The sequence below is a fragment of the Stegodyphus dumicola genome, chromosome 1 (genome assembly GCF_044657685.1).
Source record: "Stegodyphus dumicola isolate Sdum_Otavi_A_Nest chromosome 1, ASM4465768v1".
NCBI classification, from domain to species: Eukaryota; Metazoa; Arthropoda; class Arachnida; order Araneae; family Eresidae; genus Stegodyphus; species Stegodyphus dumicola.
In genome coordinates this window covers 25,971,842-25,997,467 of record NC_140768.1, presented here as the reverse complement: position 1 = coordinate 25,997,467, position 25,626 = coordinate 25,971,842, and the positions used below count along the sequence as shown (strand labels likewise).

The 25,626-nt window shown below is 32.9% G+C and overlaps 1 protein-coding gene across 3 annotated transcripts in view; it reads left to right on the top strand.

The window, feature by feature from the left end:
- LOC118185305 (dopamine D2-like receptor) overlaps positions 1-25,626 on the top strand; it is an 865,565-nt gene that overhangs the window by 370,724 nt on the left and 469,215 nt on the right. For all 3 annotated transcript variants that reach the window (XM_085813823.1, XM_085813831.1, XM_085813828.1), the window contains one exon: positions 7,580-7,638. The gene's annotated coding sequence lies outside the window, so the exon portion shown is untranslated. The remainder of the gene's footprint in view (positions 1-7,579; positions 7,639-25,626) is intronic.

Genomic DNA, 25,626 nt, shown 5'->3' with positions numbered 1-25,626 from the left:
TCAAAATTTGCCAGAAATGATAATTTTATAGGAAAACACACGCGGTGATAGCCTACCAGCGGCTGAGATGTTATGTGATACATACTTCAGCAAAAGGGCTTTCGGACTAATCATATAATAAAATAAAATTCTAAGGTGTGTTTAGATATAAATCTTTAGAAAATCGTTACAAAAATGTGTGAACAACCTCCGTATTTATATTGTTTTTTCTTTTCTAAATTGGAGCCCACCAGCAACCGAGCGGTAAAGTCGCTGAACACTGGTAGTTTGGTCCGGGATTCGAATCCCGGAGAACGGGCTGGCTGCATAGGCGTTTTGGTGTTTTCTACATGTGTAACGTGTATACAAGCCAGTTTTCCTTAGGAAGTACTCCAAGTAAGCATCCCTTTCCTTTGGCAGATGGCTGACGAGTGCTTTGCCATAATACAGTCCAGTCCATGAATGTTATAAATTGGCGGAGCTTGCAATATCAATAATTTTATAAGGCATTTCTCCCACCTTCTTGGCTTGCCTTCGTGGTGTAGTGGTTCTGCACGCTGGGCCGGTATTCCAGATGTTCGTGGCTCGAATCCCGGCGAAGACGTTTGCTATTTTTTCACCTTGCCTGCATCCAAAGAATGCCTAATGTCTCTACAGTGGAGCCCGAACTAAAAGGGTGGTGGATGATGATTTCTCCCCACCCAGGATTTGTCGATTGGGTCCCCTAAAAACCCCAGTCGCCCTTTAAAAAGGGGGAGCGCATGAGGTATTTCTCCCGCCTCCCTAGCGTGCCTTCGTGGTGTAGTATTTCTGTACGCTGAGCCGGTATACCAGAGGTCCGTGGTTCGATTCCTGGCCGAAGGCGAATGCTAATTTTTCATCTCTCTGGCTTCCAAAAAAATCCTAATATCTCTACAATACCTATGTATGCTGAACTTTGACTCTAGAATATGACGCGTAAAAATTGCAGTCCTCCACAGGTTCCTAAGCGATTTATGTGACTTATCTTACTTGTTTGACAGTAAAATATAACAGTCCCAAAATATTCCTCGTGGCAAAGAGTATAAAATAGCATGTGTCGTTAGGAAAACCCTTGAGCACCATACAGATGAAAGTACGGCTTTGCTCAGCTGCTCCCCCAATGTTGATGGAGAGGATGGATTCGAGAATCTTCCACATCTCTTCCCCTAGCACATAAGACTTTCTCTACTAGAGAGGACTTCCTGTTCGCAGCGTATTTAGAAAGCCCCTATGCCGAACAGACACTATACATTAATAAACATCCATGCCGTCTCCGGGATATGAACCCGTGTTCTTCGTCGCTAACCACTTGGGCGGCTCCCTCATGTGTATTATGCTCTACTTTCCTGCCAAATTTCAAGACCAAACGCACGTAGGCTGCGAAAGTTCACGCTTAGTATATTATACATCGGAGCTGACATTAAAGGCCGACGATTATTCATTATTAAAATTATTATTTATTATGTATTACAGATTTTATCCTGTTCTCAGAAGAGCGTAGAATACCATCAATGTTTTCAGTTATTCCTCTAAGCAAAGTTTCCAAGCTTAAATCTCTGTAACCGCGTAATAGGGATTATGTAAGTAAGATAAATACAGAAAGTCACTTTGAAACACTTTTAGATTACTAAAGCTCTCAAACTAAAATAACTTTTATTATTAAATTAATAATAATACAGGAAAGGTCTTAAATAATATACTAATAAAAGAAACTTAGTGTAGCCAAGTAACAAAATGTACCAAAGTCCTCTCAGACCAAACCTAACTAAAGTTTATCTGCTTCCATTTACCAAAAGTACAATTCAGCTCTTGGGTAGATAAAAGTCTCGAATAAACCACCCGGAAACCTCTCTTCTCCTAAGTTTTAGTCAAAGTCAAAAGTGTAGAAAGAAGCTGCAAGCAATATTACTCTAGCCAGTTTGTGAACTTACCTTACTCTTTCTCTTTATATCTTTTAACTGAAGTATCCCATTACACAATGCTTTGGAAAAAAAAGTCCTGCAGGCTTTACTTCCTTAAGCATTGATCTAAGCGTATACTCAAAATTCAATTAAATGTAATTCAGAAAATGTTATGAAAGCTCTTTTAATATTAGGATGTGGTTGTTGTATAAAACATTTTTGATAATTATTTGTCGTAGTGAATCGTAGAGCAAAAACGACCAATTGTTAAAATATTTAATGAATTTCGGGCGTTAAATTCATGGAGAGTTTTGTAATTACTAGCTTTTAAGCGTGTCGTGAAGAGCTGTTTTATAAATGCAGATTAACCATCATAATCAAGATTCCTTTATTTCCTTCTCATCCCAAAATTTAAAAAAATGTACTTTTATTTACATTCGATTCGAAATTTTAATTAAAATAAAAATAAATTTCGAAAAATTATCGACACCAAATTAATCACTCAAAAAAAGGTACTTTTCCGTTTTGACGGCACAGGCGATAAAGTCGCCAATAATGGTAGAGTTAATGACAAACGGACTATCCTCACTGGTAACCATTTACGACTCATTTTCAAAACACGTCGCAGCCATTTCTTATATGATTGAATTTTTTTTCAATACTGGATTACAGTTACATATAATTTTTACCAGATAGTTCAATTTTATGCCCTAAGGCCATTCGCGGTAATTAAGTCATTTAGGATACAATCACAACACTACCCGAAGGCAAAAATAAAGAAAAGGCAACGTCAAGGGTTAAACTCATCAATCCTAATGAGAATGCACTAGCGAAGTAAAGCACTGCGGTTTTACATAATTTCTGAGTAAGCTATTTGTACGAATTGAAATAATTCTTGCATTTAAACCTTGTATTCCAAATTAAGGTTTAACTTGAAATTAATGTACATAATTACTGAGAGAATTAAACTTTCGTAGCGTAATTTACGTCAGATGAGATCAGTTGGGATCGAACCGGCGAATCAGGATGTTGAACCATGAAAACATAGTAAATTCTTAAATTAATGACCTCTTACACATTTTCTTGTCTTTATTTATTGGCTTTTCAAGCAAATTTTAAACGATATTAAAATGTTTATACCTTCAAAATAAAACATTCTTAGAACTAACATTTGTTAACATTTTTTATGCGAATACTCTGTAAATTGTCGCCAACAAAATCTGCTTGGCGAGATTCGCGTTGGCGAAAAGGAAAAGTACCGATTCACTAATGATGAGCATAAAAATGTGGAATTTGAATTTAATTTAAGAAAACTTAATTTAAGAATTTGTGAAAACACATTTTGTAAATTGTTTTTTCCCTTCTTCGTAAGCCGCATAAAACTTTGATCTATTTGGTCACAAACCCATTAGCAAAGTGTTGAAACAGTTTTTATAAAAATCTTTTTGTTACTTGGGAATGTTACTGAACGTATAATTCCATAATCAATCGGAAAATAAAAATATTTTTGTTATTTATGAAAATTGCCATACATAAAATATCAAGGACAAATAAGTACAATTGATTAAATTTGATAACAAAGATAATAACATTTATTTTCATGAAACGTATGATAACAGTTAAATATATATAAACCTTAGTTTTATATTGGTTGATAACAGTTAAATATATATAAACCTTAGTTGTTGCCTGCGTACTCCTTCGTAATAGATTGATTGCGAAAGTGCGATAAAAAGTTTAAAAAATTTATTCCTGTCACAAGAAATGAAACACAATGCTGGATTTTTTCTCTTAGATATGAGTACAATATCACAATATCATACAATATCAATCACCGCTAACACAGTAGTCAATTACATTTATTCAGTTTAAATATAAATTACCAGATATCTATTTATTAAAATGCACGTGCTCCAGTATTCTTACTTTTTCGGCGTAGTTTCTCTTAAAAACTCGTCACGCGCTGCATTACACGGGGAAATTAAACGATTTTCATTACAATTATACTAAAAATTGCTAATTAAATGCAAAATCCGAAACAATATATTCGCTATTCTTTCCAGATCTAGTGTCATATATTATTTATTGTGTTGTTTTATTCATATGTATTATAGCTGTTATGTATTGCTGAGGTATTTGCTTACTTCTGAAAGGTTCATTACCTATCTGGTGGAACAAGTGAGTTCTTGTATTTCCTTTCTTAAGCAACAATAATAAAAATAAACTAATAATGGTTATAAAAAGGTAACCATTATTAGTTTATTGTTATTGTTCAACATTATTGCAATTTATTAAAAAAATATAAATTTGCATTATCAACATATAAAATGAACATACTTGAATTTAAAAATATTTGAACGGTGCTGCCATCTAGTAGCAGCAATTCCTACATGCGCGGTGGAAATTAGTTGTCCCACCTTTTAAATTCAACCATTCTTAATTAATATATATGAATTCAAATAATAATTTTTATTATAAAATGAAACTTTGACATAAAAATATTCATTCTAACGCCAAAATTTGTTGTTCAGGTGAATTAAACTGCATTAAAAATAAAAAAAAAAATAAAAATAAAAAAAATAAAAAAATAAAAAAATAAAAAAAATAAAAAATAAAAAAAAAAAAAAAAACTTTTTCAAAATTAGACATGCAAAGAATTTTTATTTTTCATTATTTCCATGAATGAATACTAGTACTGTCATCTGTTATACATTTAGAGAACTAAAAGACAAAATTGTACGTATTTCAAATGGAATTTTGGAACTTTCATCTGGGAGATAAACACTGATAAAAACCGAGTTTCACTACCATCATAAATTGCCAATGTCTAATTTCATTCCCAGTATTAAGTTTCCTAAACATTATGTATAACCTAGTATTTACTAGTTGCTACATACAAGTTTAACAAACTACATGTTTTAGCTGTGACGGTGTAAACTGTCTCAACAAACCAAACATTTGAAATGTTTAGATATTAAAGTTTAAGGTTCCAGATAGTTAAGGCATCATACATGCCCGTTAGCAACTGCTTAATAAGCACTGATAATAAATGCGTTACTAGATACTACAGCCTTATTCGAATAGTCATCTGTACTTGTCTAATAGTAATCAATGCAATTCAAAACATGAGTAAATAAAAGTTAAATTAACATAGCCTAACATAGACACTTTATTTAAACTTGACAGAAAAGAATCCCGTAAGAATTTGTACTCAAATTTCAGACGTAGTAGCTATGCAACCCAAATTTTGTGTTATTACGTACAAACGGTTCTTTTAGAGCAGCAGAAGGGCTACTACAACCGACTCGGTAGGCTGTCCTTTTTTCCCTTAGTCAAAAAAATATTCATTCTAATACCAAGTAAGGACTTTTTGGCTTTGTTTTCTTTTTCCTTTTGTTTATTGTACTTTATTTCAATAAAACTAGTTAATAAACAGATAGCTCTTGCATTTTAATTTTTCAAAAGAAAAGTACAAAACATAGTTTTTTGGAACAAAATTGGAAGAAACTTTTTTTTTGCTTAAATACATAATCTGCTTCAGTTTTAAACTCAAATAAAACAATTAAACTAACTTTTTATTCATCTCCACTCAAGACTAAATACACATGATTATTTTTATAACCCCAGGATTAAATTAAGTGAAACAAATTTTTTTTTTTGTTTAGTGAAGCAAAATACATAACTTACTTCCGTTTAATAAAATTAATTATACTTTTATCGATATAAAAAAGAACTTTTAAATACGTAATGTAAATACGCGAAAAAATATTTAAATATATTACTGCTTCCTCGTGCGAAGTAAAGGACATACTGTAATTGCGAAAAGTTTCCGTTATCATATTTGAAAGAAAATATCCATTTTGTCCGCTCTCGAATCTATTTCAGCGATGTTTTTTGCGTGACATCTGTACGTACGAATATAATATAGGACTCATTATACCAAAACGGATTGTGAAATGGATTCAGAAACGTTTTCGTGACGTCTGTTTGCCTGTACCTCGAAGAAGGCGAAAACAAGTAGCTTTACAACGTTGAAATTCTGTGTATTCGACTGCTATAACATGTTTTTGTGCACCTCCCTTTCTTGCTGCAACCGGCGGTCCCAAAAGGAATTTATATACTCACTCTGTTATCCGGATCGGTGAGCTTACTTTCGTTTCCTTATATGTTGGTAAACTGTGCATTTTTTGCTTTAAAAGTGGTTTAATTTTGTTGTTTCATGTTTCGGGTATTTAATCTGCATGTAACAGTTGTAGAAATGTTAGCAAGTTGAAGTATAAGTGATGCTAAGCTTAATAGGGCCTCCATTTTTTTACAATTGAAACTCTTAGCAGAAGCGTGAATTAAGTGAGTTGGTGTACCAACTTCAGTGTCTTTTAATCGAATGAGTCCAAAAGTAATCTTTCAGTTTTGTTCACCGAAAAATCTGTTTTCTCCCCCCTCGGCCAAATTTCTTGCTTTTGCGTAGAAACTCTACCTATAATTTATTTATTTACTTATTTTACTTTTTTAACCGCATTTGATATATTAGTGTTTCATGTTTTTCTGATTTCTACAATTATCAATGAAGATGCTTTGAGATTTTGTGCATTTTGCTTTGTTGCGCAGCGAGAACTGAATTAATTGAATGAAAAATATATCTCTAACGAAATTCGAGGGAACAAGTTTAAATAAAATGCAGCAAAAATGTGTATAATTTAATAGACCGTAGAAGTGTGGTATTCATATAATTTTATATATTTCTTTAGTGGATGAAAATTTTAAAACATATAAACAGATATATATATATATATATATATATATATAAGATTTAAAAGTAAGAAAAATTTTATTTGGGTTAAGACTACAGCAAGTAATTTTGATAATTCGTGTTCCGGTGTTGGTGTGTTGGTGTATTTAATTATGGCAAAGCACACGAGGGCTATCTGCCTAAAGGGAGGGATGCCTTTCGTGGAGGACTTTCTAAGGGAAACTGGCTCGTATACACGTTACACATGGGGAAAACCACGAAAACGCCCATGCAGCCAGCCCGTTCGCGGGATTCGAACCTCAGACCGAACTACCAGTGTTCAGCGTCTTTACCGCTCGGCCGCTGGTGGGCCAATTCGTGTTCCGGATAACTACAGCCCAGATAATTTGAGTCTTGTTGTATTTAAAAATCGGGATCAAACAAAATTGGATAAAGGAACATGGAAAGAAAAGTTACTGTTCTTGTCAGATAAAAGACAAAGTGCAGAAAAATATTCTTCCATTTTTATTTAGAAAATTGGAATGCGTGCAGTTACTTTAACCTGGTAAATACATTCGATCTAATAATAACCTTGAAAAATTATTCATGTGCTACAACAACAAAATTAAAAGGAAAAAAAAAAAACTTCCTGCGCTAGGAAGAAAATTTTGTTGTATGAATAATTATTCCAATTTTATATGAAATGCTGTTCCACGCTAGATAACGGAAACGAAAGACGCTTTTGCAATTTTTTTCTGTCTGCTACAAGAACATTTGAAGCATAAAGGCATAGAAAACTGTGTCTAAAAATGTTTCAACGTTATGTATTTATCACGCTAATCGCCACCTTTAAACGAAAAACCTAAAACAATTGTTCAGAACTTTTTTGTAGATGTAGTTATTACTTAGTTGCAAAATGTAATCTTTAATGTAACTTGTTCTTTTACAGGACCTCTAAAACACGTCACTGGCATGTGAAGCGTAATGCTGAAAAGAAGACGTTTTTGAGTAAGTTTTTTACCCATATTTTAGACCTTGATTCATTCTTAAGCGCAACCTGTCTTAAATATTTTTGCTATCTACAGATAGTTTTATGTAAAGCATTGAGTCAGTTTTATGCAGTAGACTGACTGGATAATGCTGGGAGTAATTTATACAACGTTATATGCTACCATTCTAGCCCTATTAGTTAAATTATGGCCTCGTTTACCCACCTGTTACCAATCAATCTGAAAATTTTAAAATTAATAATTCAGTTCTTACACAGAATACATATACTTGTATTATGCAGTTATTTACTTAGTACTTTGTTTTAAAATATTTATGTGCATTTTAGGTTATAAAGTTTATAAGCAAACAGAGAAAAAAACGAAGCAGAAAGTCCAAAGTATGGTACAAAACAGACAAAGGATAGAAGTGTTGTATGAGAATAGATTCATTTTTAAATCAAAATCACATGATAGAAGTACGTTTATGCCAGTTATTTTTCAAAAAGCGTTTTTGGAAATAAAAAAAACGTGTCATTGGTCTTCATAGTTTTCTTCAAAACTGAAGCTCTGATTTAGAATCTGTAGACGGCTGTTGATTAGAAAATGCCATTTTAAGCTATGTAAGCTTCGTATGTATCTTTGCGCTAAACTGCGATTGTTAGATTTTAAATTTTTTTAGAAGATAATCAGACTAATTTTTTTTAAGAATTTCTAAGATTGTGTGATGTTTAGCCTAAGTTTTTAACAGTTATCCTTAGTTAAAGTTTATAAAATGCATTTTATTAAAAAAATTTGTGATGTTTTCGTGCATAAATGTTTTTTAAAATTAAGATATTCTTCAGATTTTTGGTTCAGTTAGAAAACAGTGCCCATATAAAGAATTCCATCCAATTTTAAGTATGGACCATTAGCCATTTTTAAAATATAATGCGCGCGAGGTGGAAACATGACGAAAAATTTTGGCACAAAGCGAATTAAATTACAAAAATATTTGTAGCAACACAAACTTTCTGATTACTATTTCAGAAAGCAGCTATATTATGTAGTAAGCTGTAAAAAGTTGGAAGTAATTGCTTTTAGAATAAATAAAATATACCAATTCTTGCAACAATCACATATTCGAAGATCATAAGGGGTTTAAGCTGTATGAGGCCCCTTAATAAGAAACTGTAGTATTCTGTTCCACTCTTCCAGAAGAACTCTTTGCAATTCTTGGAGCGTTTGTGGGGTGGTAGAGGGTTAGCAACTCATCTGCCTAGCATGTCCTAACATGTTGTATTGGCTTCATGTCCGGAGACCATTCCGTTCGTCAGATTCCTCCCTGGGAAAAGAAATCATTCACCAAGTTAGCACGATGTAGCCAGCAACTGTCGTTAATTAACTGAAGTCAACTGATGCAGGTAAGGATCTACAATGGGTCTGAGGATCGCATCTCTATATCGGCGACCGGTCAGAACTCCATTCTGAATGATGTGGAGGTCAGTGAGTCCTTCATGGTTGGCATGGACAATCACTCCTCCACAGCGAAATCTGAAACTTCTGTGGAGGAACTCAGGACTGTTTCTAATGAAACGACTATTAAAATACGACTATGATGAGGATCAATATAAAAGCGGGATTCATCACAGAAATGAATGTTGAGCCGTTTATTTCTCTTCCAATTCACACTGTAAATTGTCCACACCCTGTAGGCGCGATGGTGCGTATCACTGGACAACGATATTACTGACATTAAAGCGCAGAGACGGTTTCGGACAGTTTGAGTAGAAATTGTGGTACGTGGAATCGAACGAAAGTGCTGTTCAAGAAGAGCGGCATTCATATTTCAGTGTCTTCAACCTCCTTAGTGTTAAATATTGATCTTTATTCGACGTTATTGAACATCTATGGCGTTGCCCTTGTCTTCGACATGCATTTCCAGTCTCCAAAAAACGGCTCCAGATGCTGGAAATCAAACTTTGTGAAACTCCAGTGGCTTCTGCTATTTCGGCTCTTGTTTACCCCTCTCTAACTGACCGATAAATCTTCAAACTTCTGAATCGGTTGTTGAGGCATCGCAGTCATCAAAACAACGCACGTATTGAATGTTGATCATACCTTTCCTCTTTATCTTTCATTAGGCTGAAAGCCAAATTTTACTCTCAACCACTAAAGCTTCGTTTTTGATATCAAACTCAAATTTGCATACTCCGAAGTTCATACCTTTCCTCTTTATCTTTCATTAGGCTGAAAGCCAAATTTCACTCTCAACCACTAAAGCTTCGTTTTTGATATCAAACTCAAATTTGCATACTCCGAAGTTTGAAAAACGTAAAAGTGTAAAAATGAGTAAAAAGTAAAAATGAATAAAACTTGCAAGATTCTCTGCTTCCATCTCCTTTAAAGCAAATTTACTTATACCGTTATATTATATACGACTTACAATACCTATTAATTCTTTTGAGGAGTGTACTTACCAAGCTAAAGTACAGCTAAGTACTTAAATGTCATTGTTTAAATATAGTAAGTACTATATCTGAGTACTGTAGTGGAGCTAAGTACTTACCAATATTACTAGGTAACGGTATTTTTAAAGGCATTTTTAAAATTTTCCAGAATGTAAGTAAAATGTTAAGAAAATCACGTCTGATGAAATCATGTTCACGTCCTATGTAATCATTGCTTCCTTTACTACGTAAGAAATCCTGATTCACAGGAAAGGAAAATCTCATGTTTATAAATTTGTTTGTTTTTCCATTTCCGTATACACTTTTCGCTGTTATTTGAAAATATACTTAGGGAGTGAGAACTCGCAATGCAGTATTTATGAGGATGAAATAAGAAATGCAAATAATCACCTTCGAGTGAATTGTAATATGCTTTCAACGATAAAAAAGCTGAGTAATAGAATCATACACTGAACCTTGCATAGTAAAGATTTTTTTTTTATTTATTTTGATTTCAGTCACATGAGAAAGTAAACATTTTGTTTTCAGGAGGAGAACCCAAATATTGCAAAATATCTACTCCGAGTAAAGATGATTTTTACTTCGACTGCGTAAGATGATTTGAAAGGTTTTGCGAGGAAAATTTCTTTCATAAATATTTTACTTCTCATATAAATATTTTTCCGATTGCAAAAACCTCGTATGACTACGATTTATTTAAGTATATTTTTGAGAAGGTACGCTTTTCCATGTACCCCTCAGTATTTAACATTTTAAACCAATTTCAATATACGCACTAACATAATTTCAAGTTTTAAAAGTGTAAAGTTTGAAGATGTAGTTACCTTAGTTCTCTAGGACTGGGTTAGACATGTTTATTGACATGTTGAATTCAAAATCTTGTGTGAGAAAGCAAAATTACTATTGCTGCCTTTTTCAAATACATAGCTCTGTGAAACAGAATTCTTTGCCTATACGATTATCAAAACAAAATACAGAAGTCGCTTAAATGAATAACAAGATGTTGTGTCCAAATTGCAGCCACACGGTTCTTAAACATTTACATGCTACTTTATGTTATGTCTTAAAATAGGCCTATCGTTGCACTAAAGTGATCGTTAGCTAGAAAATTTTAAAAAATTATTTATTGCAATGGATAGTAAAAATTTTGAATAACAAATAATGAGCAAATTGTACTTTAATTTGACCTAATGTAATCCGCAAACTGTTTATTGTATAGATGGTTTTTATCGCTGTTCTCATTGATAGCTTACTATAATTCAAATGATCTGTTTTCCCCAATTTAGAAATAAGCTTTTTGTATGCCAAAATTTTGGCAATATCATGGGTATTGGCGGTAGTTAAAAATATTATGGTAAATTTAAAAAATTTTAAATAACATCATTAAATGGATGTTGCATTTGTTGTCTCTTCCTTTACGTTATTTTATTATCTACCTCCTCTTCTCTTTCCTATCCTACTTCTAAGCACTATTAACTTGTAAATCCCAGAGTAGTCCTAAGGAGATGCGCCATAGTAATTGACTCGATAAAATGTTCCGTGAGTCTTAAAGTTCCAGAACATCTGCCTAAAAACCCTTTCGCAACTGTTTAACCTCAACCCTCAACATTTTACTGATGTTCGCAGTCGCAATACTGCCTTTAGAAGAAACTACACACAATGGGTGAGGCCGCGTAAAGATCTCAAAGAGAGAAATAATCACTTCGCTTAAGTGGATTATTGTTAACGCTAAAGTAAGTACCCATGCCGAGTAGAAAGCTAATGGAAACAGTATGAAGCTGTTTATTATTAGCAATCTGCTTGACATGGATGAAGAAACACCATTCGAATAGAAATTCGTATACATGGGAAGTAATGAATGCTTCGCCCATGCCAAGTAGAATGCTAATAATAAAAAGCATGAAACTGTTTATTATTAGCATTCTACTTGGCATGGGTGACGTAACACCATTCGAGCAGAAATTCGCATACATGGGACTTTCAGATGTTTGAGAACAGATTCTAGCGTCTACCAATGCGAAAGAGTTAAACGATAAAAGCCTTCTTTGCTGCCATGCGTCTGGGGTAGGGCAGCCCAGGTTGGTAAATGATAACGTAAGTTAGTCATGAACAGCACATAATTCGTGTAAAGTGTCTTTTTGAACTGGGTACGTGATTGAAAATTTTCAAGCAATAATAAATTTTCACTAATGTTTTATGAAAAATGTTAATCTTTTTTTGTCACGATTAGGGCCTTGAATCAAGATTATATTCAGAAAAATCCAAGATTTAATTAAAGTTTCTTTCTTAATGGTGGAAGAAATATCCTATAATTCGTGATTTAAATAATCAATTCCGAAGATGGTAAAAATCCTCATTAATCTGAAAGTCAGTGATTAATTAATAACTACTGCAATAATAAATTGGTGAAAACTGTTCTTTAAGATTAATATGCGAATTTTAGTTTGGAATGCGTACAGAAATCTCCCTGAAAATTTCTAATTAAATCAAAAATGAAAAAAAAAAAAAAAAAAAAAAAAGAAAGAAAGAAAGAAAGAAAAAATGGAAAAAAAATTAAATACTAAAACCGGACAAATATTTTTTTATTTGTTTTCTTAATTCTCGAAGCTGCCAGGCTGCAGTAAGGTGTACAGAGTTTTATCTTAACTCATTATAATATTACAAAAAGAAGCTATGTTTTCAATTACTCCATGCATAGTGCACCTACATCTGATAAACTCTGACGGTATCGAGAAGTTTTGAAAATCAACCTTTTTGCAGATCAAAATTTAACTTACTTTTTTTCCCTTCCATTTCAGAATTTCTGATATTTGAGGAACTTCCCCTTAAAAAATAGCATTATCTGCTGCAAAGAAATATTTTATTAGTATTTAGGAAAAATATATATTGATGGATTATTATTACGATTAAAATATTACGATTTAAAATATTACGATTTAAATGCGGAGTAAAATTTCAGATTTAAGACTCGACACATCATTGACACAATCGTTTCATATGAAATACACGAATCCTCACTTTATAAACATTCGCGTTTATAGAAGTTCAGTACGTTTTTCATTACCAACAATATGTCGATTATCTATTCACTCAGAAATTATTAATTAATGAATAACCTCGATTTTTCTGTGCCCTGCATACTATACTACAGTTGTGTTTGGTCTAATGTGATGCAGATTACATTACATTAGAACAAATATTATTAAACACACATTAGATAAAGAAAGAATGATTTTATAATGTTCTAGTTAATTCAGATTAATGAGGATTTTTACCATCTTCGGAATTGATTATTTAAATCACGAATTATAATATATTTCTTCCACCATTAAGAAAGAAACTTTAATTAAATCTTGGATTTTTCTGAATATAATCTTGATTCAAGGCCCTAATCGTGATAAAAAAAGATTAAAATTTTTCATAAAACATTAGTGAAAATTTATTATTGCTTGAAAATTTTCAATCACGTACCCAGTTCAAAAAGACACTTTACACGAATTATGTGCTGTTCATGACTAACTTACGTTATCATTTAAATAAATGCCTTGCCTTCTAGACTTGAGTGAAGAATCTACCGACTATTCGCTGGTCTTCGTACACTATAAATAAAATGGCCTTTTATTCACTCAAAGCCATGCTAACAAAAGGCCCATCTCGGGCTTATAGGAAAGCCTCCATTTGGGCTTAAGACAGAAAATAAGGATCTAAACTAATTCTAAGTAGCTAAACTTTAGCCGAAGCTATACAAAAATATCTAACCTAGTTAGGCCGTAATTAAACTTCTAACAGGCACTTAAGATTATAGCCGAACATAGTAAGACAGCTTTCAAGCAATGTCGTGGCCGAAGGCAGAACACGCACTACTGAGAACTTATCTCTTCTACGGAAGGGATTGAACTTCCCCTTAAATACTGGTTCTACTTCATTTATATAAAACGAGGTACTGAAATCACATTCTGGCAAATAGTAGTAAGTCAAAATAAGAATTTAAAGGAAAGGTTTTCAAAATTAAAATTAACTATTAGAAATTAACAATTTAATCAAAACGTAATGATATTACATTACTAGAAACTGAATGGTACTACATTTACAGGGAATCCTTCATGTACCTGTCACGTGCCAAATGTCATGTGCTGGTCAGCATTTTATGTGCTACGTCTGAAATACAGTTAAAGAAAAAACGTAAATGTGTAAGAAAATATATTAAAGACTTTCTTTATTAAAAGTTGTCCGAGTTTTAATTACACGCTTTTGTGTCTGTAAAGTGTTTGAAACAAATTCATGATTTTAAAATGACAGGAGAATGGCAGCGAAGTGACATAAAGAAATTTGTAAATTTTTTTAACAGAATATATAATTACAGACGGCTTTTGTGGTCAGGTAACACTCGGATTTTAGTGCAATTCAGAACGTGCTGGACTGGATTACATATTTTAGATTTGCTGTATATTTTGATTCCTATTTCCACATCACGCAATATATGCTATTGTGATTTTGACTGAAACCCGCAATTTATGAAATCAGCTTCAACTGAAATGATGATTTTTATTTCATACACTTTCCTGACTGATTGATTAATCCAGTTTTGTATAATATCGTATTCACATAGACGAATGAGGCATTTCTAATTTATCCAGACTAAATATTGAAATGTCATATAGATATTTACATTTTTAGAAAGAACGTGAATAAAACTTTATATCAGAAATGACTGAAAAATAAGGTTTGACATTTTACAGCGTGAAGCCATTTAAATTTTAGTTAACATTATGCTAGGTCATTTTACGCATTTTTTATTCAAATTTCCTGTCACGTATTGGCAAAAAATATGCATAGGGATTTAAATTTTATTTCCATATAGTTTGTCAGTTAGACAGTTCACAGAATGCTGTCATTTAATAGCATTCTAAGGCATTGTTATAGCGGTAACAATGGTGTTTTCTACGAAAAGTATAAAAATTACAGATTACCTATTCTTAGTATATCTATTCTTTCTGTAGGCAAAGAATATTTATCATGTGATAGGTTATGGTATTGTATTTAGTTAATTTCTTCTAGTCTTTAAATATATATTGTTGCATGCTTACAGGTTCACGATAGCTTGAATGCACACAGCTTCGATGATAAGTTGAAAACATTTACTTTATCAAAAGAAACAACTCAGAGTTCTGGAACTTGCGGAAAATTCGAAGAAATAATCGTTTAGATGCTCACAGTATCACACAGTACAATCAGTAGTTACACTTCAAACTGCTGATTGTACTACGTGGCTAATATTTCGTAAGCGGGATAAGTTCGCGCCAAACTATTTTGGCCTTCAAAATTTGGCGAATTTTTTTGGCTGCAATGAAAACACTAAGAAGCGAGATTTTTAAAAGTAAACAGAATAGAAACTTTTCAGTTTTGCAGTAGTGAAATGTCGTTATTTTATGTAAAACGAATAGTAAAATGATATGATAAGATACTAGATGAGTAAAACAAAGTCCGACAGCTTTGCAAGTAAAAACATAGTTCTATCTATATAATTCATCACAAAATAGTAGAATAAGAAATTCTTGTAAATAACTATTGAGTAAATAAATATATACACTTATCAGATCAGAGCACTGCGAAGTGAGTTTTAGCAGAATAGTAAATTTTTGTTTACTGTGGTGAATATTCATTATTATGTGCAAACAGAATAGTAAATGAAATTGATTAAATGATAAAACAACGTCGTGGAATTCAAAACTTTTAATATTCCACATCTTTCGATTGCCTCATGCAAGAAACTAAAAAAAAATAATTAAATAAGTAAAATTAAATGAAAACATTCATAACTTCACTTCATCTGAAATCCAATATTCTCTCACCAACAAAAGCTTAACCTTCTGCAAATAAATATAATATTAAACACATATATATACATTGAAGTGAGAAAAGTCATGGGATAGCAATATGCAAATATACAGATGGCAGTAGTATCGCGTAGAAAATGTATAAATGCGAAGTGCTTTGGCAGGGCTTTCATTTGTGTTCAAGTTATTCATGTGAACAGGCTTTGACGTGATTATGGCCGCACGACGAGAATTGACAGACTTTGAACGCGGAATGGTAGTTGGAGCTAGACGCATGGATCATTCCATTTCGGATATCGTTAGGTAATTCAACATTCCGAGATCCACAGTGTCAAGAGTGTGTCCAGAGTATCTAATTTTAGGCATAACATCCCACCATGGACATCGCAGTGGCCGACCGCCTGCACTTAACTACCGAGACCAGCGATGTCTGCGTAGAGTTGTCAATGTTCACAGACAAGCAACACTGCTTCAAATAACCGCAGAAATCTATGTGGGACGTACGAGGGACGTGTCGGATAGGACGGTACGGCGAAATTTGTCTTCCTTGAGCTATGACAGCAGAAGACCGACTCGAGTGGCTTTACTGACAGCACGACATCGACTGCAACGACTCTCGTGGGCTCATGAGCTTATTGGTTGGTCCCTGTACGAATGGAAAACCGTGGTTTGGTCAGATGAGTCACGATTTCAATTGGTAAGAGCTGATGGTAGGGTTCGAGTGTGGCGCAGACCCCAGGAAGCCATGGACCCAAGTTGTCAAAAAGGCACTGTTCAAGCTGGTGGTGGTTCCATAATGGTCGGGGCTGTTTTTACACGGCATGGACTCGGTCCTCTGTGCAACTGAACCGATCATTGACTGGATACCTTCATTTACTTGGAGATCACTTACAGCCATTCATGGATTTCACGTACTCAAACAACGAAGGGATTTTTATGGATGACAATGCGCCATGTCACCGCGCCACAATTGTTCGCGATTGATTAGAAGAACATTCTGGACAATTCTAGCGAATGATCTGGCCACATAGATCGCCAGACATAAATCCCATCGAACATTTATGGGACATCATCGAGAGGTCAGTTCGGGCCCCAAACCCTGCACCGTCAACACTTTCACAATTATGGACGTCTATAGAGGCAGCATGGATCAATATTCCTGCAGGGGACTTCCAACGACTTGTTGAGTTCATGCTACGTCGAGTTGCTGCACTTCGCCGGGTAAAAGGAGGACCGACAGAATATTAGGAGGTATCCCATGACTTTTGTCACTTCAGTGTATATAAGAATATGTTAATTTCAAGTTCGATACTTTGAATAGAATTAAATCGCATAATGATTATACAATCAAGACACCTCGCAACGAAGTAACCAAACCAAATGTACATTTTTAAAACAAATTTTTCTACGAATTGTTTTCCATTCTGATTTTAACATTAAAATCGTCTATAAATAATTTTTTACAATTTGGGGATGGGCATTAAGTTACTTTGTTTTACGCTATCAGGGTATTAAGCGATCTACAAGTAATTTTATTTCACATCCCGTAAGATCTTTATTTTATAATGCAGAGCGATCTTGCAAATAACGAGTTCTCAATGTGTTGCTATCTAACACGGCATAAATGTTAACATATTTTTGTCAAACAAAACGATACATTGTTTAAATAAGGGATCGATTTAATTGCAACAAGCATACATCTGATTAAATAATTTACGTCTTTATTTTTACTTCCTTGTACGAAGTAAAAAGGAAGTATTGTAATCGCGAAAAGTTTCATGCAGCATATTTTAACGAAAATACCCATTCTAACCGCTATCGAGTGCAATTTAACGATGTTTTTGCGTGACTTGTGTACGTAAGGGGACAGAGTAAAAGACTCTTTTCATCCAACAAAAGTATAAAACTGCTTTAAAATTAATTCTGAAGAGAATTTTTCTTGGCGTATGTACGTACGTACGTATCTCGCATAACTCAAAAACGTGTAGCCTCAGAACGTTGAAATTTTGTATATAGGACTGCTATAACATGTAGATTTGCACCTCGTATTTTGGTTGCAATACGAGGTAAAAAACGTATATAAATATATTTATATATATATCCACTCTGTTACCCGGCTGAGTAATCTCAGTTTCTTTACTCTTATATGTTGGTAAATTGTACATATTTTGCTTTAAAAATGATTGTATTATGTTCCGGTTAAGGTTTTTATGCCTTTAGTAAATCTGTATGCAATATTTTTAGAATTATCAACAATTTTAAAGTTGTCTAAGTGCCGCTAAGCCTTTTTTATGGCGGCCACTGATGTTTACATTTGAAACAGGAGACTAGTGGATTTGTTGCCAATCTAGAGAAACTTAGCTTCGCAACAACAAAGATAACGCATTCATTTATTATTGCCAATTAAATCATGATTAATTCTTTCTGGAATTTTTTCGAGGAAATAAGCGTTTAAGATTTACTTTGTAATTTTTAATACAGATATTTTGAGTTTTTATGTATTTTTGCCTTCTCGCGAAGTGAAAACTGAATTAAATGAGATATACTCAATCGTCTGTGAAAAACTGTTTCTTTTTTGTTTTGTTTGCTTAATTTCTTTTATACATCATTCTAGCTTTATTATAGAACATGTGACATTTGAATAGAACATGCGACAACTATTAGATAATTCTATTCTTTAATAATTATAACTTTTGTGCATTATGAGTTATAATATGGACGAAATATAATACTGTTAAGTAAATCTAGCGCCAGAGTGTCGCTATGGTAAACAAATACTAGAATGAATTAAAAAAAAATGTATTTATTCTTTTGTGGTTTATGCGCTGTCGGCGAAGTAGATTTAATTCAATCCAATAAGTTTGAATGAAATGCAAGAAAATATGCGTATAATTTAATATTTCGTACAAGGAAGTCATGTGGTGTACATCAGATTTTTTTAAAACGTATGTTCCAAGGATGAAGAGTAGAAAGGGTGCACGCTAGTAATGTAGATGACTTAGCCGCAAGGCATTCTCGAGGTGCACCACGACGTGGTAGATCTACGTATGTATCTAGGTATGTACCTGTATGATGACAGAAGCATTATGACAGCTCTTTATGTTGAATTTAAGGGAATTTACGATCTGCTCTGGAGAGAAAAGCTCTTCGAAAAGCTCCTGAGTATTGGTGTTTCATTAAAATGATTTAATTGGATTAGGTCTTTCACAAGCCAGAGGACATGCAGGATAAAGATTGAACATTCCTTCTCCAAATGTTTTAATTTACAAACTGGTTTTTCGTCAGGCAGTAGTTAGTAGTTGTACATTGTTTAATATCTATATCAATGATGTAATTTCTTCTCTTAAACCAACACGTGGGAATAATTGTCTACTATTCATAAGTTATAAATGGATATTAATGTCCCCATGTTACATGGATATTCATGTCCCCATGTGTAACGTATATAAGAGTCAGTTTTCCTTAGAAAGCCCTATGCGAAGGCACCCCTTTCTGTAAGGGGACTCATACACCTTAAAACCCATAAGATCTTCGAATATGTGACTTTTGCAAGAATTGGGATAACTTATTTATTTTAAAAGCAATTACTTCCGACTTTTTACAGCTGACTACATAATATAGCTGCTTTCTGAAATAGTAATCGAAAGTTTGTGTTGCCACAAATATTTTTATAATTTAATCCGCTTTGTGACAAAAATTTTCGTCATGTTTCCAACTTGCGGACACAGTTTAAAACATTCTGTCGCATAATTTAATTCGATATTTAATATATAGCTTTTATAAAATTTGGAAACTACTGTGAACCTAAAATTCTAAGAATTTCATGTTAAATTTTTATTTTATTTGGATTTGATTTTATAAAATTTATTTTATTAAAAAAATCTGCATTGTTTTCGCTCATATGTTTTTTAATATTATAATATTCATCAAACTTTTGGTTCAGTTAGAAAATAGTGCCCATATAATGAATTCCATTAAATTTCAAGAATGTACCATTGGCCATTTTTAAAATATCATGCACGCCAGGTGGAAACATGACGACAACTCTTGACACAAAGCGGATGAAATTACAAAAATATTTGTGACAACACACACCTTCTGGTTACTAATTTCTAAAGCAGCTATATTATGTAGTCAGCTGTAAAAAGTTGGAAGTAATTGCTTTTAAAATAAATAAAATATTCCAATTCTTGCAACAGTCATATATTCGAAGATCATAAGGGGTTTAAGGTGTATGAGCCCCCTTAAGCAGATTGCCCTCGAGTGCTTAGCCATACTCAAGTAAACCAAGGCCAAATCTTTCAATTCACTCCATACCAAATATTAAGTCATCACTTCGACTTTTCGAAATCTGAAAAAAAAAAATAACACTTTTCGAAATGTGGAATGAAATTGTGGTACCGAAATATTTTGGTCGTGCAGTAAACTCCTGGTTTTACCGTGAGCGGTTTATGTAAGGCAGTTTATCACGTATTGCCTACAAAAAATTCTCAATTTGTTTATTGTGTTAAACGTAAATTGTCTTGTTTAACTTCCACATTAAAATTTCATAGCATTAGGATTTATATCGAAAGCTCTTGATGATGGCAGAACAGCTGGCCCTTAAATATCACATTAAGTTTGGTACTTACATATTAAAGCGGCAACCACATACGTCGTTCGTGATATCTGAAGTTTTTACATTATAGAAGAGGAAAATTTATTTTACCAAATTTGAGACTAAGCGCGCTGGCGGCTTTAACAATGGAAATTCCAATATAAACTCATGTCCATAAATTAAGGATAATTCGGAGTCACGCGGAAATCGAACTCTAAAATAAATATATCGCCTGTAAAATCACTACATACATCTTCAAGAATCATATGCAAATTTCAGGAAGTAACCAGATGACACCGATGGTACGTCACAATGACGAGAGTATAAGAGAGTGATATATAAGGAATACAGGCAAAGAAGTAAAATTGTTCGCATGCGCTTTATAAGCATTTCAGTGCAATAACCGAATAGTTATGACACAAAGGACGCATTTGAATGATTTTTTACGTGGTAGAACTATCGGCCGCCTGGAACGTGGGCGTACCCAACTGGAAATATCAGACGAACTTGGAATTGCACAGAGTGTCATCTCCAGGCTTTGGCTACGATTCCAAGATGATGGTAATGTGAGTAGACGTTACAGCACAAGTCGCTCCAGAGTTACAACGCCGAATGAGGACCGGTATTTGGCAGTTACTGCCAAAAGAAACAGGCGGAGCACAGCCTCAGACCTGTCTCGTGAGCTCTCTTTAGCCACTGGTACGAAAATTTCAAGGTAGACCGTGTACAGACGCTTAGGGCAGATTGGTCTACATGCTCGTAGACCTGTCAGATGCGTTCCACTTACTGCAACTCACTGTCGCCTGCGGTTAGCCTGGAGTAGAGAGCATGCATTGTGGACACCGCAACGGTGGGCTTGTGTGATGTTTTCCGACGAGTCCAGTTTTAGCTTGTAGTTTGATTCTCGCCGGACTTTCATATGGAGAGTTCCAGGTACCCGTTACCACCAAGAAAACATTGAACGACACCGTTACGGTGGTGCTGGAGTGCTCGTTTGAGGTGGAATTATTCTGGATTCCAGAACTGACCTGCATGTTCAAATTGGAACCATGACAAGCCAAATCTATCGGGACGTCATTCTGGAACAACATGTAAGTTTGTTTCGGGGCGCCATAGGCGCACAATTTGTGTTTATGGATGACAACGCCCGTCCTCGCCGTGCAAACATCGTAAGCGAATGCCTTCAATCGGAGGATATCTCCCGTATGAACTGTCCAGCATTCTCACCGGACTTGAATCCAGTAGAGCACGTGTGGGACATGCTTAGCCGACGAGTTGCAGCCCGTCAACATCCTCCTACATGTCTACCGGAATTTCGGAGGGCATTGCCTTTTGAGTGGTGTAATACCCCCCTCCAAGATCAGATCGATAATTTGATACTCAGCATGCCTAGGCGTTGTACGGACTGTATTGCATCGTCTGTGAGACATACAATGTATTAACAATCACACTAACCATGTAATATTGGGTTTTTGTAAATGGTTTTTTTTTGTAATTTGCTCCAGGAAAAAAATCGCTAATCTTTTTTAATAATATCAAACATATAGCATCTGTTTTTGCTCTTTACCTTTTGTTTAATAAATAAGCTTTACAAATAAGTCAAATTTGTTTTGCTTCTAACTCTTCCTTTGCCTGATTTTGCATTATCCTTAATTTATGGAAATAAGTGTATTTTATCACCAAGTTTTGTTAATTCCCTCAGTTATATTTTGGCAAATATTAAAATTTATTTTAAGTAAATGAATATAATTTACTTTTAGATTTATTTAAGTATTAATAATGGTAACTCTATAATTTTTCTAAAACTGCTGTACATGTATTTTATACTAATGCTTTATCTAGAAAAAATGAAATATTACAAAACCTTTATGCTTTAAGGCATTTCAATACTAATATATTTGCATCATTTTGTTTTCTATTTTCAATGATTTCTGAATAAAAATAAGCGGAGGTAAATCTTAGGAGAATAATCAGCAATTTTTATTCAAATCTTTAAAGGCTGTATCTGCCTTTACGTTTCATGCAAATGTAATATTCTTATCTACTAACAACTACACGTTTCTATATTACTTTATTTGATTTCCATGCGCAGAAATCTGTCCCATTTTGTCATATTCATGTATGTTGCGCTAGATAAAGGTAAACCTTTTCGTTATCACTGCATATTTATTTGATGTATTTTTGCTTTGTTACAGATTCTAAAGGAAATAAGAAAAAATTAAATTGCTTGAATTGAATATTCTTTGTAAAATTTCCAAAGCGCAGTCATCAGCATTTTGATCAAACTGAATATAGTAAACTGATTTGCATTAATTTTCTTTATATCTGTTTTATTCTTGTTTATTCAGAACTATATTTTTAAGACCAATGCATTTAAGCTTTGGTTTTTTTTCTGTCTATTAATATTTGAATGTTCTCTCATAAATACACAAATTGGAAGTATTTATTATCATCATTATTATCATCATCATAATCATTATTGTACATGTAGTAAAATAGCTTAAGTATTGCATTTATAAATTATTTTATTACTGCTTCATGTAATTACACAATTTCATTTTATTTATTTCGTATCTGGAATTACTTTTTCTATAGGTACAGCAGTTACAGTTAATAAGCGTTCACTTTCGATATAATTATATAAATCTCAAGTATGAATTTCGGCACAATGTGTGAGATTTTTCTGTCAGTTACTTTTTTGTATGAGTAGTTTTCAATTAATTTTATGCCTATTAATGTCTAAATATTTATCAAGATCACAGACAAGAAATTAACATTGTATTTAGTGCATAATCGGTATTTAATGAGAGAAATCGGTACCTAGTGAATAAAGCAGTAGAATGTTTATTGAAGATATGTATAATTTTCATTATATTGCATCAGGGACATGAGACAGTGCATGTTTTAATTAGATTAAAATCAACCAAATTTGTAACTAGAAATGAAACTAGTAATCAAATTAGAAAGTAATTAGCATAAAATCAATCAAATTAGTAAGTAATAAATTAGAAATTTAATTAGTAATAAATTATAAAGTAATCGTTTACATTTCTTACAATTTCACATCAAAATCCTTTTATTTGCTAAAGCGTTATTAAGTATGTTAATTTCCGCATTAGAAAGCATACTTTATCTACATTTTTTAAACTGGCGTTGTAAATTCCCTTCGAACTATTCTGCAAAGAAAACTTTCGAATGAATTAAAACTTAAAATCAGCGGTATATTTGCTTTGAAAGCATGTCTTCGCAATCCTTACTTAAAAGTGTTGATTTCGCTAGCTTCTATTGTTTTAAAACGAGACGATTTATTTGAAGATGCAATATGTTGAATACTTTTCAGTTAAAAAAAAAATGCTCATTCCTGTTAGTTAATTCTCCATTAAAATAAAATAATTTACATAAAAAAGTTGATAACTGTGGATATTACGTATTTTTTCAGTTTAAAAATTTTATGAGTTATCTGTAATCTAAAAGAAAACTAAAATTGCTCTAATATTGATACCAATTTTATGCATATACTTATTCATATGTTGTATCCTAGTTGAATGAAATAAAGATAAACTGGCAATTATTACTGATTAAGATTTTTAAATTTCAGTTAAATCCCATAAATATTGAATATATAAATTTGCTACATGAAAAATCAAATTAGAAAACATTTAGTAACTTAACTATCAAATGAAAAGAAGTGAGTAAAAATTAATCAATCTATTATCAGAGTTATTAATGGAAATTGTCTCTAATATGGCTTGTATTGACCTGTTAACATTTGATATCAACATGATATTCATGTCAAAACTCATGGGAAGGAAAAGTGCTTTTTTTTTTTTTTTTACACGCAATATTTCCTTGTACGAAGTAAAGGAAGTATTGTAATCACAACAAATTTTGGGTATCATATTTCAACGAAAACATCCATTTTGACCTCTATAGAATGCAATTCAACGATGTTTTTGCATGATATCTGTACATAAGGACTTTTTCCTGAAACGAATTTTAAAGCTGATTTAAAATCGATTCAGAAGAGATTTTTTCGTGGTGTCTGTACGTACGTACACGTATGAATATATCTCGCATAACTCAAAAACACGTAGACTCAGAGCGTTGATATTTTGTATATAGGACTGCTATAATATACAGTTGTGCACTTCTAATTTTGGTTGCAATAGGCCGCAATAAAAATATATAAATGCATATATATATATATATGTATATATATATATATATATATATAGTTAAAAGAAAATTCCTAATTCGTACGCTAAAAAGTTGCTTAAATACTGTGGTTCCGTGAAAATATTAACAAAAATCAAAATAAGGTGCAATGAAATGTGTTACATAGAGGAAAAAAATACAAACACTTGAATATTTACAAATAAAATTCAATACTAATAGTAAGCAATATGCTAACATTGTAAGGTATATTTTAAACATTAGTATAGAGTACGAACAAATTATTTAAGCAAAAATATACAAACTAAAAAGCGGTAAATGGTAGATTAGCCTAATTCAAATCTCATTATGGCTCTTCAGGGGAAATTATTTTTTAATGAATTTCCAATCAAGCTAACTCCATATCACGTTTCGCCGAAACAGACAATTGAAACTGTACTCGAAACAATTTTTATAAATTAATTGAAAAAACTTTGCCAAAATCTTTAGTCTTAATTCTCTGTTCCGATTTCCCGACGCGTCCGCTTGAAGAAACACATTAAGGTGTAATAAAAACTATAGAAAATGGATTGGTAATGCCGATGTACAAAATAAAATAAATAGCGATTTGCTATTAGTCAAAATATACAAGATTTATGGGAGGATGCGCAAAGTTTTTGACCACATATGTCTTCTTTTGTTTGTTCCTTTTACTTTTATTATATATATATATATATAAAACCACATTGTTACTCGGCTCAGTGAACTCAGAATTATGTTCGTCTTATCTCCCGGTTAAGGCTTTCATGCCTTTACTTAATCTGCACGCAATAGTTGCAGAATTTTCAGCAATTTAAAAGTTTCTTTAAGTGCTGCTGAGCCTAATTTTCACTATAGCAGCCATATTTGTTTACACTTAGCAAAATACTGAATTAAGTCTTTCTGCACCTGCAGTGTCTTTTAGGCGAGTAGGA